This window comes from Miscanthus floridulus, chromosome 3 (assembly GCF_019320115.1).
Source record: "Miscanthus floridulus cultivar M001 chromosome 3, ASM1932011v1, whole genome shotgun sequence".
Lineage (NCBI taxonomy): Eukaryota > Viridiplantae > Streptophyta > Magnoliopsida > Poales > Poaceae > Miscanthus > Miscanthus floridulus.
The window spans coordinates 123,291,273-123,311,768 of record NC_089582.1 but is presented as its reverse complement, the minus strand read 5'-3'; the positions used below and the strand labels follow the sequence as shown (position 1 = coordinate 123,311,768).

The 20,496-nt window shown below is 43.7% G+C and overlaps 1 long non-coding RNA gene across 1 annotated transcript; it reads right to left on the bottom strand.

The window, feature by feature from the left end:
• Positions 1-12,007: 12,007 nt before the first annotated feature.
• Positions 12,008-13,010, bottom strand: LOC136546757 (uncharacterized). The gene is made up of 2 exons (XR_010781425.1): positions 12,399-13,010; positions 12,008-12,299 (listed from the first exon to the last, which is right to left on the bottom strand). It is a non-coding gene; the product is annotated as an uncharacterized lncRNA (long non-coding RNA).
• Between the last annotated feature and the right edge of the window lie 7,486 nt (positions 13,011-20,496).

The following is a 20,496-nucleotide window of genomic DNA, read 5'->3' as shown; positions in this document are numbered from 1 at the left end:
ACTAAATAGATTGGCTAATGTTGATTCCTAGCTCTGATGTCTGCTTGCTTGCACTCACTGCTATTTGCACTTGCCTTCTGATTTCCTCCTGCATTCTCGCTTCAAGGTTTTTTTCCCGCTCCTGTGCTTCACGCACCGCTTCCTCCAACCTCTGGAGCCACCGTGCCTCTTCTTCCTTCTTTCTTTGACGGCTTATGTAGGAAGGTCTGTCCTGAGGGAATCCATGCTCCCACGAGACACTTCCTTTGCATCTAGTTCGACCACCGTGTTCTATAGTCCTGATGGCGTATGTTAGTTCATCCTTCTCTTTGTTGGGCCTGAACGCACCACTAGCAGTAGCTCTTTAAGCATAAAACAATCTTTCTGCTGCTTCTTGCAGTCTTGCGCCATAAACGTACTTCCCTGTCTCCTGGAACAGTGTTCCCCCATGAGCGAAAAACCAATTCTTTGCACGCTCTCCCCACTCGAGTGATTCTGGTGTGATACCCTTAGCAAGAAGGTCTGCTTCTATTTTGTTCCACTTCTTAATGGTAGTCGGGTAGCCACCTGATCCTAAGTTATGGTGGTATGTCTTCTGTTGGGCATTACGTTGGTTCTTTATCACTCGACTCACACCCTCTTCCGACATCTTGTACTATACAAACTCATCCCAATAGGGCCTCTGCTTTAAGATTGGGCCTGGGACAGTAAAATCTGGTGCTGTGTTCTTCTTGACATACGTCGTGTATAGGTGTTTCTTCCAAGTCTGAAACTGGGTGGCCATCTTCTTCATTGCCCAATCCCTAACTCGCTCCTTCAATTCATCACCATCTATTATATCATCATAACAATCTGTTTGGAGCGTGAAATATTCCAAGACATCATTCCAAATTAACGTCTTGTCACGATCGGAGACAAAACTGATATGAGGAGCATTGGTCTTCTTCCATTCGCGGGTACTGATCGGGAGCCGATCCCGTACAAGGTAACCACAGTGGTGCACGAATTTCGTTTTATTTGCCCCCCCCGGTTCACCTGTATCCACATTGAACTCTGAGATGATGAAGCGGCCCTCCAATGGCTTTTTGGGACCTCGAACATTTTTACTCTTTGTTGTAGTTGTTGATGTCGATCTAGAGGGCTACAAAACATAAACATTATTTTTAATGTCATGAGCACATATAAGACATATGATAATATATATAGCTAATAATAAAAAATATATACTTGGTCAATATGTTGTTGCTCATTTTGTTCAAGAGCTAAGTACTGACTCCCGTCATCTGCATCCTCTTGCACGTTATTTTTAGCACCATCATCGTCGGCAACTTGAGTGCCAGTGTTGATCAAATTCATCATCAACTCCTCCTCATCCATGTTTCTCGGGTCGGCCATCTAGCTTCAAAAAACAAAACCAATATATAGTACGTCAAATCTTTGCTTACATGCGTAAAATCTACGAACAATATGCATTATTAAATCTTGCCCCTCGGTCATAAACGCAATTCTAGGGCGGTGATGCTCCGCCGTATAAACCCTAAACCCTAAACGAGTAGGTTTTGGCGGGTGAAGGTTGGTTTGTATGATAAGAAGAATCAGGAAGCGAGTAGGTTTTGGCGGCGGTCCCGCCTGAAACAAAAGGGGGCGTCGCTACGCATTAGGTTTTATTAAACGGAAAATAGCGAGCCTCGCCTAAAAGAAAGGGGGGCATCATTGCGCGTCAAGTTTCTGAGAACAATAAATGATGAGCCTCGCCTAAAAGAAAAGGGGGGCGTTGCTGCAAACCAAAGTGACAACAAAATCGGACTGCATCCTAACTCGTCGAGTAAACAGCTCCAAATAATGTTTACAATGATTAGAACCCTCGAAGAGGTTCACAACAACACGCCAAATTTACAACAAATACAACAACACACATTACATCGATAAAAAATAGACATCAAGTCGACCCTTGGTGTTGGAACTCCCAGACATTGGGAGCATCCTCTTCAAAACATACCTCGCATGACATATCCCTCGCCATCTCCATAACTGTATTTTCAAGCACACTCTCAACCACTTCATCTGCTACACCCTTCATAGACTCAGCTATATCATCCACAACCACCTACAAACCCTCACCCTCGCCTAGCCCCTCGACCCTTATAATTGGCTCCCAAAGAATGGGTGCCATGGGAACCAAAGGCAAGTCACCTTCCAAAACCCTCGCATGGTACATATGCCGATGGTCACACTTATCAAGCTCCAATGGCTCAGGCTTTGACACATTCAGCTCCCCTCAGCATCCAGACTCAGGTGCCCTTGCCCAAAAATAAAGTCTATAACATCCTCATCATCAACATCGTCCGAAACCCCCAAAGTAGACCCCAAACCAAAAAGCAAGCACTCAGACTGACGATTCGTAAGATCTGCGTTCCGCCAAAACCTACTCGCTTCCTGATTCTTCTTATCATACAAACCAACCTTCACCCACCAAAAATGATCGAACGAGGGTGGCGGAACCCTAAACCCTAGGGCGAATGAGGGCGGCGGTGTTTCGCCATATAAACCCTAAACCCTAGGGCGAACGAGGGCGGTGGTGCTCTGCCGTATAAACCCTAGGGTGAACGAGGGCGGCGGTGCTCCACCGTATACATAGAAACGCATGGCGCTTATACATAGAAACGCATAGCGCTTATAGATGGCGCGTATACACTGGAATTTTTTTCTGTTCCTTTGGCGCTTTCTTTCTTATAATAGTTAGCGCAACAGAGAATAATGCTCCTCATTCAACTGCGCTGGCGCTGCCACCGGTATTAGTATTGCAAGCTAAGAACGTTGGTCATTGATTGATAAGGTTCCATATAATAGAACATGACTATTTGGATTTAAAATTCTGATTCGACTCAACATGCATGCTTATAGTTTGGCCTAATTATTCTTTCGTTCGTTTGAGCTGGTATCCTTTGAAATAAAATCCCTTTTTCTATATGTATATTTATTTTAGTAGCTACTGTATCAATAGAGGAGCATGCACGTAGGAAAAGAAAACCTGAACAACAGTATGGTTACCATGATCGAGTGAACTTGCCTAAAACATGTGTTTCATGCATGGCCAGAGATGGAATGGAGCAAGCACAGCGTGCTCCTCATCATCGATCTGTTGCGGTCACGGTGTAGCCTGGAGATGGAATGGAGCAAGCAACGTACCTCGGGAATGGAGGAGAGGAAGCCGCGCGCGTTGGCGGCCTCGTCATCGCGCCATGTCAACGCGCGAGGGTACGGTACCGGTGTGCCCGCGCGTCTGGCCAGGGCGGCCGAGCAACAGCTGGCGCCGCAAGGTTGTCGGCGCGTGGGGTGGCGTGGGGACCACGGACGCGTGCGAGGCGGTGGCGACAACCAGCGTCGGACGGGGTGGCGGCGGCGTCCTCGGTGTGGTAGGCCGAGTGGCGTGGGCGCAGGGGGAGAGGAATCAGCAAAGAACGCAAGAAAGAAGATGGCACTGGTATATATATGCCACGCCCCTTTACTCCCGGTGTCATCCCCCCACCGGGAGTAAAGGTTTACCTTTACTCCCGGTTGGTAATAAGCACCGGGAGTAAAGGTTTTTTTGGCGGGCCACGAAACTGCAGCCCACCTTTACTCCCAGGTGGGCTTCTAACCCGGGAGTAAAGGTGGGCTGCAGTTTCATTTCCCGCCTGTTTTAAGCAAATTTTTTAATAGAAATGCAATAGTCTTGTTAAATACATAGTAAATTAAATAAAAGGCATAAAATTATTTTGTTAAAAATATGGATTTTCTTTTTCTTTATTGCACATAGGAAAAATCTATAACCTAACTTTGTTTATTTTTTTGTTATAATTATAAAACATAATGTAACTAATATTTATTATTTCGTTAATGCAAAAATGTAGTGTTTAATTAAAATTATTAAAACTATTGGTTTTGGACAGGAAATTTGTTTTCACATCATTTTAACGTTAATATTTTAATTTTTCATCACTCAATATCCTAATTTAACTTTTTGAGAGAGAAATTCCACCAAATCAAACATTGATTTAATTTAAAACACGACATAGTAAACATCTGAATTCACAATTATTACATTACATCTCAAACACACACTACATTAAATCACTATATCATCAAGTGGGCACAGCAATGAACTTCTTCTTTACGTATGTCCCTTGGTTATGATCGCGTCATAACCATGGAGTGTCCTCATCATTTACCAAGATTCTAGGGTCTTTGTTCACTTTGAAGGGCGGAATTCGGTCATCCTTTTCATAATCTTCTGACATGTCCGACTTGTCCTCAATTCCCACGATGACTCTTTTCCCTGAAAGAACTATGTGATGCTTTGGCTCTTTGGTTGAGTCATTATCGTTTTTCCTCTTTTTGGTTTGGTAGACATATCATTGACATAGAATACCTGATTCACATCCTTGGCAAGGACGAATGGTTCGTCTTTGTACCCAATATTACTAAGATCTACTGTTGTCATTCCATACTCGTTGTCTACTGTTACCCCGCCTCTGGTCACCTTGACCCATTGACACTTGAACAATGGGATCTTTAAAGTAGGTGCATATTCTAGTTCCCATATTTCATCTATGCATCCATAATATGTCTGCTTATTCCCATTCGGGTCTGTGGTATCTATGCGGACACCACTGTTTTAGTTGGTACTCCTTTTATCTTGGGCTACTGTGTAGAATATGTTCCCATTTATCTCGTACCCTTTGTATGTGACGATATGCCATGATGGTTGCATAGCCAATAAATACAGTTGCTCATGGCTGCTCTCATCACCTTGACATTTTTTTCGCAACCAACCACCGAAAGTTTCCATGTGCTTACGCGTAATCCAAGCTTCAGTCTTCCCTGAAAACTCGAATCGTAAGAGATCCTTGTGTGTCTCAATATACGGATCTACCAAAGAGGAGTTCTGTAGAACTGTGTAGTGCGCTTTATTGAAATAATCATCATCCGTACCAATATATGTTTTCCTCCCTAGTGTCCCCTTTCCGCTTAGTCTCCCCTCATGTCTCGATTCAGGAACACCAATCGAGTCAAGGTCGGGAATAAAGTCAACACAGAACTCAATGACCTCTTCTGTTCCATAGTCCTTGGCGATGCTTCCTTCTGGGCGAGCACGGTTGTGAACATATTTCTTCAGGACTCCCATGAATCTCTCTAAGGGGAACATGTTGTGTAGGAACATAGGACCGAGAATGAAAATCTCCTTGACTAGGTGAACTAGGAGGTGTGTCATGATATCAAAGAAGGAAGGAGAGAACACCAACTCAAAGCTAACAAGACATTGAACCACATCATTCTGTAGTTTAGCTAGATCAGTTAGATCAATTGCCTTCTGAGAAATTGCATTGAGGAATGCACATAGCTTCATGGTGGCTAGACATACATTTGGAGGTAGAATTCTTCTTAATGCAACTGGAAGTAATTGCGTCATGAGAACATGACAGTCATAGGACTTTAAGTTACAGAATTTCTTCTCTGGCACATTTATAATACCCTTTATATTCGAGGAGAATCCAGATGGTACCTTGATGTTGTTTAAGCATTCAAACATGATTTCCTTCTCCTCTTTGCTTAGAGTGTAGCTGGCAGAACGTAAGTAATGGCGTCCATCATTTGTCTTCTCTGGATGCAGGTTGTCTCTTTCTCTCAAACAACGCAGGTCCTATTGTGCTTCAAATGTGTCCTTAGGCTTTCCATATACACCCATGAAGCCTAGCAGGTTCACACAAAGATTCTTCGTCAGGTGCATCACGTCGATCGAGCTGCGGACCTCTAGGACTTGCCAATAGGGTTGGTCCCAAAATATAGACTTCTTCTTCCACATAGGTGCATGACCGTTAGCGTCATTCGGAACAGGTTGGCTGCCATGTCCTTTTCCAAAGATGACTTTCACATCATTGACCATATCGAGTACATCCTCACTGGTTCAGTTGCGAGGCTTGGTCAGGTGGTCTGCCTTCCCTTTAAAATGCTTGCCTTTCTTTCTTACGGGGTGATTTGCAAGAAGAAATTGACGATGGCCAAGGTACATGACCTTTCGACATTTTTTCAAGAATACACCTCTAATATCATCGAAGCAGTGTGTGCATGCATTATATCCCTTGTTTGACTGTCCGAAAAGATTACTTAGAGCAGACCAATCATTGATTGTTACGAACAACAATACTCGTAGATCAAAGTGTTCCTGTTTGTACTCATCCCACACATGTACACCTTCTTTATTCCACAAAATGAGAAGTTCATCAATAAGTGGTCTCAGGTACACATCGATGTCATTGCCAGGTTGCTTTGGGCCTTGGATGAGCACAGGCATCATAATGAACTTCCGCATCATGCATAACCAAGGAGGAATGTTGTAGATACTTAGAGTAACAGGCCAAGTGCTATGACTACTATTCTGCTCTCCAAAAGGATTGATACCATCTGTACTTAAAAGCAAACCTTAAGTTTCTTGCGTCATTTGCAAACTCCGGGAATTCTCTGTCGATTGCTCTCCACTGGGACCCATCAGCAGGGTGTCTCAACATATTGTCTACCTTACGGTCTTCTTTGTGCCATCGCAACAATTTTGCATGTTCTTTGTTTCTGAACAGACATTTCAAGTGTGGTATTATAGGATCATACCACATAACCTTGGTAGGGATTTTCTTCCGCGAACGTTCGCCCTCAACATCACCAGGGTCATCTCACCTGATCTTATACCGCGATGCATGGCATACCGGGCATGCATCTAATTTCTCGTACTCTTTGCCACGGTACAGGATGCAGTCATTAGGACATGCATGTATCTTCTCGATTTCTAGCCCTATAGGACAGACAACTTGTTTTGCTTTGTAAGTAGTGGCGGGCAATTCATTGTCCTTCGGAATCATCTTCTTTTGGATTTTTAGTAACTCTCCAAATCCCTTGTCAGATACACCATTCTTTGCCTTTCATTGCAGCAATTCTAGTGTGGTTCCCAACTTTTTCTGCCCTACATCACAAGTTGGGTACAACAATTTCTTGTGATCTTCTAGCATCCGCTCGAACTTGATCTTCTCCTTTTAACTTTCACATTCTCTTTGTGCGTGACAAATGACCTAACAAAGATCATCAGTCGGCCCATCTTCTGTGGCTACCTCTTCTTCAGCTTCTCCCATTACAGTATCATTGAAGCACGCACCATCGGGAATAATATCATTGTCATCCCATTGTTCTTCTTCACCTTCTTCCATTACAACGCTGGTTTCTCCGTGCTTCATCCAACAAATATAGTTTGGCATGAAACCCGACTTGAACAAGTGTGAATGAAGAGTCCTTGAGCAAGGATATTCCACCGTATTCTTACATATGGCATATGGGCGGCACATGAAACCGTCGCGTTTGTTTGCCTCGGCCGCACGTAACAAAGAATACACGCCATCAATGAACTCTTGGGAGCGGCGATCAGCATTGTACATCCAATGCCGGCTCATCTGCATTACATGACATAAATACCATATTAAAACCTAGATCATAATTAATTATTTATACAATATGCGTGCCACCACAAAAGGTACAAATTTATGAAAGCATCGCTACAATGTAGACAATCCCAACTACCATTAAAAGAACTAAAGCTAAAATACATTTTAGGAGCACAAGGATTTTGCGACTAATCTCAACTAAAATAGACAGATCCACCGATTATGCAACATCTTTGGGCTTCTTCGGCTGGATCACTACCTCATTAGCCGCCGTATCTACCTGTTGTGCAAGATATTTTTGCATGAGTTCAATATACTCTTCCTCCCAGTAGAAGCCTGAACATCGTCCACTGCCATCCCACTGAAATTAAAACAAAAAATTAGAACTTTAATCACAACCATCATGAAAATAGGTATAAATTAACCATAATCATTAAATATGATAAAATAACTCACATTGCGATCCGGACACTTGTAGAAGATACGATTCTTGTTGGGACCCTCCTTCTTCACTCGGTACTCCATCACAATCTTCGTCTCATCACAACACTTGCAGCATGAAATGAGAGGGAGGCCCGACCTAAGTCGCTTTGGAAACCCATGAGAGGCCGAGGACCCGGAAGCAGTTGCCATCTACTCTCTATACTCATTTTTAATACACTATAAATTTCTCATTTTATAAACAAATAAAATTAAGAAACTATAAAATTATCTATATCTCTAAACAATGATATTTTTAATGGTCATTGTGTTCTCGTCTTTTACAGCGGCAGGTAAGTAATTCACATGATATTTCCACAAAATTAACAGAAGAATGGGAGTGTACACACATAACAATCGATTATCGTTTATATTTATATATATATATACTACGTTTGGGTACGGTGATTGATAGACTACTGCGACGATATCGGGACGTGTGAATAAATAACCATCCGTACTAGTTGACCTTGCTTGCGTGATCATCTTGGCGAGCATTTCTCCACCGGATGGCACCGTACTTGGCCACGGAAGAGCTCCAATTCTACGAGGAAGGGAACACGGTCTTCCACGACCGTTGCCGCTCTCCCTCGTAGAATCAAAGCTCCTCCTTGATGTCCATTACCGCTCGGCAGAGAACATGCTCGCTGAAATGAACACGGTCCGCTAGTTCAACTAGCTACTTTAACCTTCCTTCATGTAAATATGCAAGCTTGAAGTGATTTTGAGCTTAAATTGCTTACAAATGAAAAAAACCACAATAAAGAACCATATATATATATATATATATAGTGAACAAAATGGGATAAGACAGTGATAAAACATGAGAGTATAAAGTTGGTAACCTTTAGAACCGAAGAATCGACGGAGGAATCAAAGAAATCGATGGAGGAATCGAAGAATGGATGGAGAAAGAGCAAGAACACTGCTTAAATTTGAACTTAAGCTCTCGGGCGGGCTCAGGGAGGAAGAAGACGGCCAACAGGATTTATAGCTCAAAAACATGTTTTAATAAATAACCATCCGTACTAGTTGACCTTGCTTACGTGATCATCTCGGCGAGCATTTCTCCACCGGACGGCACCGTACTTGGTCAAGGAAGAGCTCCGATTCTACGAGGAAGGGAACACGGTCTTCCACGACCGTTGTCACTCTCCCTCGTAGAATCAAAGCTCCTCCTTGATGTCCGTTACCGCTTGGCAGAGAACATGCTCGCCGAGCTGAACACGGTCCGCAAGTTCAACTAGTACGAATTTTCTATAATTTTCTAACTATTTTCTAAGTTTTTTATTTCATAAAAAGTTAAAATAAAATGTTTAGTCGCGGAGTCCATAGAAATGACCATATTTTGACCTAGCAACGCATTGTCAATTGTCATTGTGTTGCATTGCACCCCGAACCGGACTTCGGACAATAAAATACTATGGTCGATCGATGCCGTTCTTTGTCGTACAGTCGCACGGCGACGGCCGACGGACCCGTTCAACCACCAAATCTGTCAGGCCCGGCTGTTCGGGCGTATCGTCAAAAGAGAACGGATTTGCTTTCTATTGCACGGCCTTGCATTGCATCTGTCATACCAGTCGGAGGCACTAGTCCCTATACTCATTTTTTAATACACTATAAATTTCTCATTTTATAAACAAATAAAATTAAAAAACTATAAAATTCTCTATATCTCTAAAAAATGAAGTGTGCTATGCATGCTACAAATGAACGGTGAATACTAGTTTTTAATAGCTACTTTAACCTTCCTTCATGTAAATATGCAAGCTTGAAGTGATTTTGAGCTCAAATTGCTTACAAATGAAAAAAACCACAATAAAGAACCATATATATATATATATATATATTGAACAAAATGAGATAAGACAATGGTGAAAAATGAGAGTATAAAATTGGTAACCTTTACAACTGAAGAATCGACGAAGGAATCGAAGAAATCGACGGAGGAATCGAAGAATGGATGGAGGAACAATGGAGGGAGGAAGCAAGAACACTAGTGCAGTGAGCTTCAAAATGTGCTGAGCTCGAGCTCGGGGAGGAAGAAGGAGACGACCAATATATAAAGGGGGACCTTTAGTCCCGGTTGGTGGCTCCAACCGGGACTAAAGGTCCCTCCCAACGGCTCCTGCGCCAGACAGAGGTGGCAGAGACCTTTAGTCCCGGTTGGATCCACCAACCGGGAGTAAAAGTCTACCTATCCACCAACTGGGACTAAAGGTCCCTGCCATCTCTGTCTGCCGGGACTAGAGCCCTATTTTGACCGAGGATCAAAGGTATGTTCTCTACTAGTGCTAATAGCCTGCTTAATTATATAATAGTTAGCTACTAGCTTAGTGCATTAATGTCTGGTCCACTGCATTCTCTTACAAAATTTGTTGAAATCCGCTGTAATTACAGTCGACTTCTCTTCTCCTATTCTCTCCTTCAACTGAGCATAAATCTAATGTGACAGCTTCTATAACAACTTAATACATTACCTTGTCATACTTGCTCTATCTCCTCAGGTCGCCTAAACTAGAGGATAGGGCTCGTCGTTTCCATAGACAGCTAGCTCACACTGCATGCTAGTAGTTGCAGTGTTGGCTCGGTCAAAAAGAAAGAACACGTCAAATAATGTGCATGCATATATACGGAACGAATGAATCGTGGAGAGTACGTACTATCACATCCATGGATCCATCCAATTAGTCGAGTCCATGTCAATTAGGAGTCCGTATACAGCCAAATCATTTTGATTATAAATCCTCCCCTTCCTGCAGTCTCCACACGCCAAGACGTGCGTACGCCCGTGACAGGAGGAAACTGCACAACCGCGGATCGGACAAACGTACATAGAAATCCAAAAACCTATTCGAGACACTAGCTACTAGCAGTAAGTAGCCAGTAGTAGGTCCCATGAAGAACACGACTTTGATTATACTGCTAACCAATCAGCTAAACTGAAAGCTTAGTTTAAACTGTAACAGTTTTTATTAGTTGCAGCCCGTATCTTATGATATCATGAATTTTGATTTCGATTTTTCAAATTTTCATCTTATTATCTACTACAGTTTTTTATTTTCTTGTGAGGAGTAGATAGCCTAGCTATAGGTTAATCCCGTCGACCGACATAGATGCATGATTAATTGCAACCTTTGTAGGGTTACTTGCGTCCAACGGCACGTTTGGTCTGTCGGGGCGGAGCATGCACTCCAAAGTGCTGTGATTTTGCACACACTGTCGTTCTTGTACGGAGTACGTCTGCTCCACAGCACAGCAGTTCACGCCGACACGGCTATAGTAATTAATCAGTGTGACATCTGGTTGCAAATAAATGTCATTTTAGAAGAAGAAAAAGGTTCTATTGTGGTCACCGCAAGAGTTTTGCAAATAATAACCCTTCCTTACTACAGTTATAGCCTCAGGCTGTTTTTAAGAAAAATAAGACCGAACAAAGAGATGACTAAGTGCTAAATCTCTTAAACGACAACCACTTATGCTTGACGAGTATTTTCATAGCCAGTCTTCATCATATAGTATGTCCACTTTGAAAATGGTAGGTATACCTTAAAAACAGAAACCCCATAATTTCTAAATAGCCATATTATAGACCAAAAAATTGCATTCACTCTGACTCAAATTTGAGAGCTACTTACACTACTACAGGAATGATTTCTAGGGGCGGCTGGTGAGGCTTTGTAGAGGTGGCTCGGCCAGCCGCCCCTACCATACCGTCTGTACAAATCATGTATTTGTAGGTTTGGTTCCCAGACCGTCCTTACAAATCGATTTGTAAAGGCGGCTGGTGTTATCAGCCGCCCCATACAAATCGATTTATAGGGGCGGCTGTAGTACCAGCCGTCCCTATAATACCTGTTTGTAGAGGCGGTTCAGTCTAGAACCGCACCTACAATATATTTTTCCGCCAAAAAAAATTCATGTGGCACAATATGATTTGTCCACATGTCTATTTTCTAGTTATCCACGTGTCAGCTTCCGATTGATCCGAAATGTATATTCCAATTAATTTATGTTCGCTATTTTATTACTACATTTGTTATTATATAAATTGTGCTAGGAATCGAATCTGGTTCCCATTTCTTCACAAAAAGTAGCACCCAAATTATAATATAATATCAATTACAGCCTGAATAATAATTCAGAAAAAATCAATTACAACCAAAATATGAACCCTGAATTCATACTAAGCTCATATACATAGTCAATCACAGCCCACATGCATACAATAATCACACCATTGTACATACAGAAAAAACAACCAACAAACCCATACACGATTGATGAACTAATACAATCACACCCATATACATACGCATCTAATAAGATCATTAGCCTCGTCTGTAGCCACCTTCAAGTTCTCCATCACTTCTACAAGCAAAAAGTGCAGCTTTGATTAGTTCTATTATAGCCTAGCATGTACAGAATAAATGTAAATGATATCGAGTAGTGTTCGTCGGCGGTGCTCACCTGCTCGAACCCCTGCGGGCGGAGCTAGTCCAAACTCCGCTACTGCTCGAAGCCATGCCGATGACGAGGAAGGCTCAGGCTGGTAGAAGAAGACGGGGTTAGCTCGTCCACGGGATGCTGCTGCGCGGTGAAGAGGAAGCAGTCATGGTCGGTGAAGGTGAAGCTGACGCACGGCTACAGCACCCGACCGGCCGACCTGACGAGGATGGCGACGGATCCTGGCTCCTCGGGTACGGCTACCGCTCGGAGAGGACGGCAACGACGACACCGGAGTTGGAGAAGATGAACGGCAATGGCTCGGTCTACCGCTACGACCGAGCTCCTCCTAGCAGTGCGGTCGACGACGGCAGCGGCGGCGAGCCACCGTTGCGACCGAGCTCCTCCCGACAGCTGTGACGGTGAGGTTCAAACCCAGCAGAGCTTCGCCTGGTGTAGTGGCGTCGGCGTGGCTGGGGAAGAAACTATGGGTCTCTTCTTAAAGGCCCTGGCACGCTCGGACGACATCAGAATTTTGGACGCAGGATTTGGAAGCTCAGCGCGCGCTCGTGCGGTAACTACATAGTGGGGCAAGTGCTGGATTGGCGAAATTGTGGACGGCGTCGCGGGATTTTGGAAACGAAGCGCGCGCTCGCGCGACAGTTGGACCGCTAGCGCCAGATTAAAGAAATCCTGGGCGGCGCCTGCTATGGCTCCAGAATGTCGACATCCTCATTTGGAAGCATGTGAGGGAGGTAGGCCCATTTGTGCTGTTGGCGCTGTGATGTGGGAGCATCCGAGGGAGGTATGGCTGTAGGATGTCGACATCTGCAGAAGGATGTAGTCGCTTGAGTTCCTGAGCCCTGACACATGGGCCACCCCGTACCATATGGAAGAAGGGGGCTGCAGCCTTTTATACGTGCAGCATTTGTAGGGGCGGCTGGTGATTGAGCCGCCCCTACAAATCGATCCATTTGTAGGGGCGGCTTGTATCTCCAGCCGCCCCTACTGTGCCATTTGTAGGGGAGGCTGGTCTCGTGGGTCCCGAGCACGCTCACTGTAGGGGCGTCTCCATCCCCAGCTGCCCCTACAAAAAAAATTAAACCGTTGCTATAAACCTTTTCTGTAGTAGTGTTATACATACCATACCTCAAATAAGTTGTATACGTCTTTTTGTGGTTGTGTCGGATGGTTGAACTCTTGCGATGAAGATCAGCGAAACGCGCACAGGGAATCACACAAGACAGATCGATAGTCGTTCAAGCAAGAGGTGCCCTATGTCCAGTGAAGATTCAATCCCTTATCTTGTATGCTCAAGGTTTACAGGGGTGCTGATGGCTATCCAAGCCTAATTGCCTAGTATGTAAACCTTATTGGATGCGCCATGTTGAACATTATTTAAAAACAAATGAAGCAAAACTATACAGTAAAAGACTTGTTAAGTTGAACTGCACTATAATTGGCATTATTTATCACAAATATCCAATTAGGAGATTAAAAACTCCATGGAAGCTAGGGTAGGAGGTAGGTCTAATGTGAGGTTGTAACACCCTAAAATTTGTACTTTTGAAAATAGGATTAAAATGATTAATTTATAAATTTTGTGCACATGAAATATAGGAAAATAAAAAAAAATCATTAAATTAAAATTTATCATAAGGTTTAGAAACATTATTGGAGCATTCAAGCCTCTGCATTGGATTTATTGTATTATGTGAAATTCAGAATGAATTCAAATTGCTTTCGAAAATAAGTTTGAAAAGGGCTCTAAAATAAAAGAAAAGAAAAGAAAAAGAGAATTGGAAAATAAAACAGTTTTCAAAAGTTTGCAAAAGTTTAGTTTTGGAAATCTCTCAAAAGTTCCCATCTTGAAAAGTATATTTCAAACTATATTTGAATTTGATTTGGATCAAATTTGCATTGAAAATTTTTTGGAAATGTTTGAAAAATGGGAAAAAAATTCTTCCTCAATCTGGCCCGTGGCTCAGCCGGCCTGCTCCCTCACCCCGCGGCCCGCTTCTTTTTTTTCCTTCTCCGCGAAGCCCAGCTGGCCGGCCCACCAACGCCGCGTCGCCCGCTTCCACTCCCGTGCGGCCCACCTGCTCACTTCCTCCGCGCACGGCCCAGCTTCGCCCCAGCCCGCAGCTGCGTGGCAGCGCCTTCCGCTCCCGCGCTCACCGACAGCCGGCCCGCCTTCTCAGTCCCTCCCCTTACCTCGCGCTCGTCCTTGCCTCGGACTCTGCACCGCCACCGCGTAGGAGTCTGACGTCGCCCCGCCTCGTCCGCCATGCCGCGCGCTCCAAGATGCTCCTCGGGTCATAAATAGCCGCCGCTCCACGCCATTTCCCCCGCATGACCCTAATTCGAGCCACTATGCCGCCCTATGCCCTAGCGTCGCCGTCGAGATCTCACCATGAACAAGCTCTACGCCACCATGACGATTAGCTGCTCCTCCGTGCCCGTAAGTGCCTCCCCGAGCTTCACGTCATGTTCACGAGCACGCCAAGCCCCTTATCCCTCTCTGTCTCACTCTGTGTTGCCTTACCCCGCGTCGCCGTCGCTCCATCACCGCCATTGCTCGCCGCTAGCCGCCTCTGCCCGCGCTTAGCCGCTATAATTCGCCGAGTTGAGTTCGTCGTTTTCCTCTCTAGCTCCCAGTGCTAACCCCGAGCCAATCCGAGGTCGGTAGCCTCTTTCCCCAATTTCTCCGACGAGAAATCTGTCTTCGCCGGCGAAATCGCCTCGCGGCGTCCCTATTCTGGCTGGCCGATCCCCTCTCTCTCTTTCCCTTCTAATCTTAGCCATCCGTTTCAGATCCAATGGTCCAGATCTACTGGTACCCCTTCGCCTATCCCCTTTTGCAAAAGAGCCCCTCCCCTTCATTGAAATCAATCCGCAGTCCAACTGTGTTTAACAGTATTTAAAAGAGGTCCATCTTTCTTCTGTTTACACCCCTGCCTTTTTTAAATAGTACCCGCTGTCCTTTGCCAGTTTAAAATCAGATTTTATTTATTTTAAATTCAAAAATCAAGTTTCATCTATTTATAAAATTGCCACTTTCTTTATTAAGCCATATCTTCTTCGTTTTAACTCCGATTTGACCCGTTTAAGTTGCGTTAGATTCGTAACGACATAATCTACGCATTAGTATCAATGTTTTCCATGTCAAGAGCTCTAGAATTTTATGGTTTAACGCCTAACTTGAATAATGATTATGTAATTGGATTTTTCTAGTTAAAAGTAACTTAGTCTTTTCACCTTGGTCAATTATATGATTAGTTTTACCTTGTTTTTCTAAATGAAGTATAGTTTGACTTAACTCAATTAAGGTATTTCTCTGAAGTATCTTATACATGTTTCATATAGCTAAAATAAAGCCTATAGTTTCTTTTCGAAGCAAATCTATCGGTAGTTGTATCTTTTTCACCGTAGCTGCGATTAGCGTGCTTTTCGCGTCTGTGTGATCGTAGCAATGTGTAGATTTGATTTCAAATTCTTTTTTCACTGATTGGTATACACTGGCGGCCCTTTAACTTGTTAGCCTATGCCATTCCGGTCCACCAACTTGCAAACGCGGATAACGGGCCCATGAACTTGTCAATTGGTTCACCGGAGGCCCATTTTCCATCCGGCGCGGCCTCCAGGCGACGTGGCAGCACGTGCGCCGCACGATTGAATACCGACCGTAGGTGACATTATGCAACTAGGCCCATCCGCATCTGCCAATCTCCAAAATCTCTTCCTGTCTTCATCAAGTTCGGCGTGCTGGGGGCGAGGCGGCGGCGCGGGCGCGGCGGCTTGCGACGGAGGCACCATGGCTAGTGAATCAAGGGCGTCTATGGCAGATCCAACCGATATACCGCTGATCCAGTGCAGGGAGTGCGGGTGGGCAAGGGTGGTGCACCGGGTATTGAAGCAGGAATGGAGCTTTGGGTAGGCGTTCTACTGTTGCCCGTTCTACAAGGTTAGTGGTTGAATTAAGATGAAGTTCTTGTTCTTGCTAGATTCGAAGCTGATATTAGGGATCTTTGTAGCGAGATGGGACCGGTTGCCCTTTCTAGAAGTGGGAGAAGGAGTACTTGGAGGTGGTGTTCGGCAAGAACACTGTTGGTGCTAAAGCAAGTCCCAGCAATGAAGGCACAACCATGGTGGAAGCCCCTGATTTGAAGATGAACACTGATGCAGCAATGCAGGCACACCCATCTGCAAGAACATTGATGAAGAGGGAAGCTGTATGTGCTAAAATGGTGAAAGAAGTAGTCATGGTGTTGAAGGCTATATTTGTAGTCTGTGTTGCTCTACTGTTTGTGCTCATTCTTGTTCTGTTAGTCCTATTGGTGAAGTAGGTAAATATGTAATCAGTACTGTCATCAAGCCATGTATGAAACCATCAATGAATAACAACAAGATGATGTTCATAGATCTTGCAATGTCAATTTCTCAAGATGGAACCATAACAGGATGATGTATTTTCACAGATTTTGTCCATCAACCATAACAGACATTGAGACACACATGTCATTGTCCTAAATGTAAGGCACTAAGTTCTATCTTCCTGTGCTTATATGGAAGAACCAAAAGATCCCTAACTATCTTCCCTGTTTGGCTGGAAGAACCAAAAGGAAGCAAAATAAGCCTAAAGCATCAACTAAGATGTTTTTGCTGCTGCTTTATAGGTTCACAGAAACTAGCATAGTTTGCCTATTGACCTATACAAAAGCATCACAGACCACATTCACAGGTCTTCAAGCCTTCTTGTCTTGGTAGTTGTATTCTTCTTGGTCTTGCCTTGCTGATTACATGGGTCACTCGGCGCATTGTGCTTCAATCTTCCTCTTCCAGCCTTGCTTGAAGTGGTTGGGGGCACTGGCCTTGTAGTAGGCTGGTTGCTCCTGATGAATGTGGAATCTGGTAATGGTTCCTTGTGAAGTTGTCTTTTGCTTATTTGTGAGGACTGCATGGAATCAAGTTAGGTGTTTACAAGTTCAATTTGATAGAGTGGACGAAGTTTATGTGCACTTACATCTGCATGCAATTGAGAAAGGACAATTTCTATCATATTTGATAGCACTGGCTGGCTCCCCTCTCCAAACTGCATGGAAGCCTACAATGCCATGCTTAAGAGTGTATGACCTATTAATCCAATTGACATGCTAAATGAGTTTCACTTACTTGGCTAGTAACTGGTGCTTCAAAACCTTCAGCTGATCCTCCTTCTTGGCCATGATCCACACTTGGATTGTTTTGAGATTGTAGTTTAGGCCTGATCCCAGCCTTCCTCAGCTTGCAACCACCTCTGTTATGCCCTTCTGTTCCACAATAAGAGCAAGTAATGATAGTACCATGCTTGGACATTTTAGGACCAAACTTGCCCATGACTTCGTGAGGTTGCTTCCTTCTGTTCTTGGGTGGCCTGCCAACTTTTTTCTCATAGGCTGGTGGAAGTACATTTGGTCCTTCAACTTTCTGCCACATGCTCCTATCTTTGCAAGGATAGATTTTGGGACCATATGCTTTCAGGTAGGTTGCAGTAGAGTAGCACTCATGGACCATGGACTTAGAAGGAATTCTCTCTATCCTCAAACAAGATATAGCATGAGAGCAAGGGATACCAGTCAGCTCCCACCTCCTGCAATCACACTGCCTAATGCCTAGGTCCACTGTGTATTGTCTGTCCAACACATTGACCTGAAAAATGCCATTACCAACAGGCTATGCATAACAGGTGTTTACCCACTGAGAATTCTTATGAAGTTTCTTCCTTATCTTGGGGCAAATAGTACCATCCCACACAGTCCCTACATCCTTGTACTTTGTATGATACCTTGTCATCAGTTGTGTCTTGACTTGCTCTAGCATGCTCAAGATAGGCATTTCTCTAGCATCTAGTATGTATTTATTAAACACCTCACAACTATTGTTTAGTAGAATATCACACTTGGAGAAAGTGCTAAAGAAAGCCCTAACCCAAGTATTTGGTGGCATTTTTTCTAGCCATTCAAAAGCTTTATGGTTAAGGACCTTAATCTTCTCTATGTTCTCATTCCATCTAACTACTATGGTTGACCTAGCACAAGTCCAGAGTTGGTTCTTTAAGTTCTCACCTTTGAATTGCATCTGGAAATTGGAATAAAGGTGTCTGACACAGAACCTATGTTCAGATTCTAGGAAAACCTATGCAACAGCTGGGACTAGACCCTGCAAATGGACAAGAACAGATTAGCATGAATACAACAGCTGCAAGTTAAGAAGATGTGCAAAAGCTGGTACCTTCTGTTTGTCAGTCATGACAGTTCATGGGTATGTGTTTTCAATGCCTAGGTCTTGTTTCAATGTTTCTAAGAACCACTTCCAAGTAGCCAGAGACTCAACTTCTACAACTCCAAATGCAATTGGATAAATGCAGTCAGTTGGATCAATTCCAACTGCAGTGAGCATTATCCCTCCATGCTTAGTCTTAAGGTGGCAACCATCTAGGCAGATTATAGGTCTACAACCAGCTAGGAAGCCCCTCTTGCAGGCATCCAAAGAAACATACAAGGATGAGAATAGGTTTCCAACAAGATTAATATAGAAAGTGCTCCCTAGATTACTTCTTCTCAATTCATGTGCATAATCCCACAACTTATTGTATTGCTCTTCTTCATCACCAAGTATCTGCTTCATAGCTAGTCTCCTAGCCCTAGCAAGTGTAGTTCTTGGGGGTGTTAGATTCCATTCCTTCTGGACTATCCTTGCAAAGTTAGTGTCATCTTCTTGTTAGCCCAAAATGACTCTAAGTATGTATGAGCAAGCCACCTTGAGGTACATCTCTTCAATGTCCACTTCCTTTGGCAAGTGTGCTACCCATGATAAGTCTTGATCATCAATCCCTGAGTCCTACTATCACTTGAAGCATATAAATTCCAAAGACACCCATCTGCACAATGAGCCTTAAACCTTTTCTTCTCATTCCTGGGCATCTTGATCTCTACCCTCTGCTTCATGCTATATTGTGTGATAGCCTTCCTGAGCATCTCAACTAATTCAAATATCATGCCAACTTTGAAGATGGGATTGTCTATGTCTTCATTTCTGAATGACTTAAACCTTAGACCTTGTCCTTCTTCATCAGATTCTGGCAATTCTAGCTCAGATTCATATGTTGACTCCTCTCCATAACCAACCAAAGATAAAACCTTTGTCCCCTTCAGTTTGCTACCAATAGCCTTCTTGCCCTTACCTTTCTGCTGCCCTTTGCTGCCAGTCTCCTCTGTAGCATCCTCATCAACATAGTCCACAAAAATATCATCATCATCTCCCTCTAAATCAAAATCACTATCATTGAAATCAAAGTCATCTACACTGTCACCATCATCTCCATGCACATCATGCTGTACTGAATCTTGCTGCACTGATTCCTGCTCCATTTCAAAGTCATCTTCACTGTCACCATCATCTCCATGCACTGAATGCTTCACTGAATCTTGCTGCACTGAATCTTCTCCTTCTTCCTTCCCAACATATCCTCCCTTGGCTAGGCTGATTACTGCAGGCAGTGAAGCAATTGGGTTTGCCACTATGTCATCCCAGTTTATGCCAGGCATGCTGTTATCATGATCAAAATAGACAATAAGGTTCTTCACCCTGTCAATAATGCCAGTCATCACCAATGTCTCTGAATCTGACTCAATCACCCTAAGTCCACGACCAAGGTCCATTCCAGGAAGCAACCAGTATATCTTCAGAGCATCTATTTTAGGACATTTCAACTCATCAACAAAATCCAAGAACCACAATGGAGACCAGGTATCTACCTCACAATGGTCAAACCAGTTCACTTTTCCACCAATGTAAGCCTTATCCGACTCCTGACCAATAAAGAAACCACAGTGGTGCACCTCAACAGTGAACTTGTGATCAGCATTGCCTATATTGAACCAGATGATGCTCATTACTACTTGATTTATTTAGGCGACACCAGAAACCCTAAACCCTAGCCACCAAAACAAATGAAATTGGCCTACACCAGGAACAAGTACATGCACACCACCGCATCCTAAAGGCACTAATAAGAAGGTTTTGAGCTTCGATTGACTAACCGTAGTTCGGAGGTGGTTCCCCTTCTGGTCGCAGGCACAGT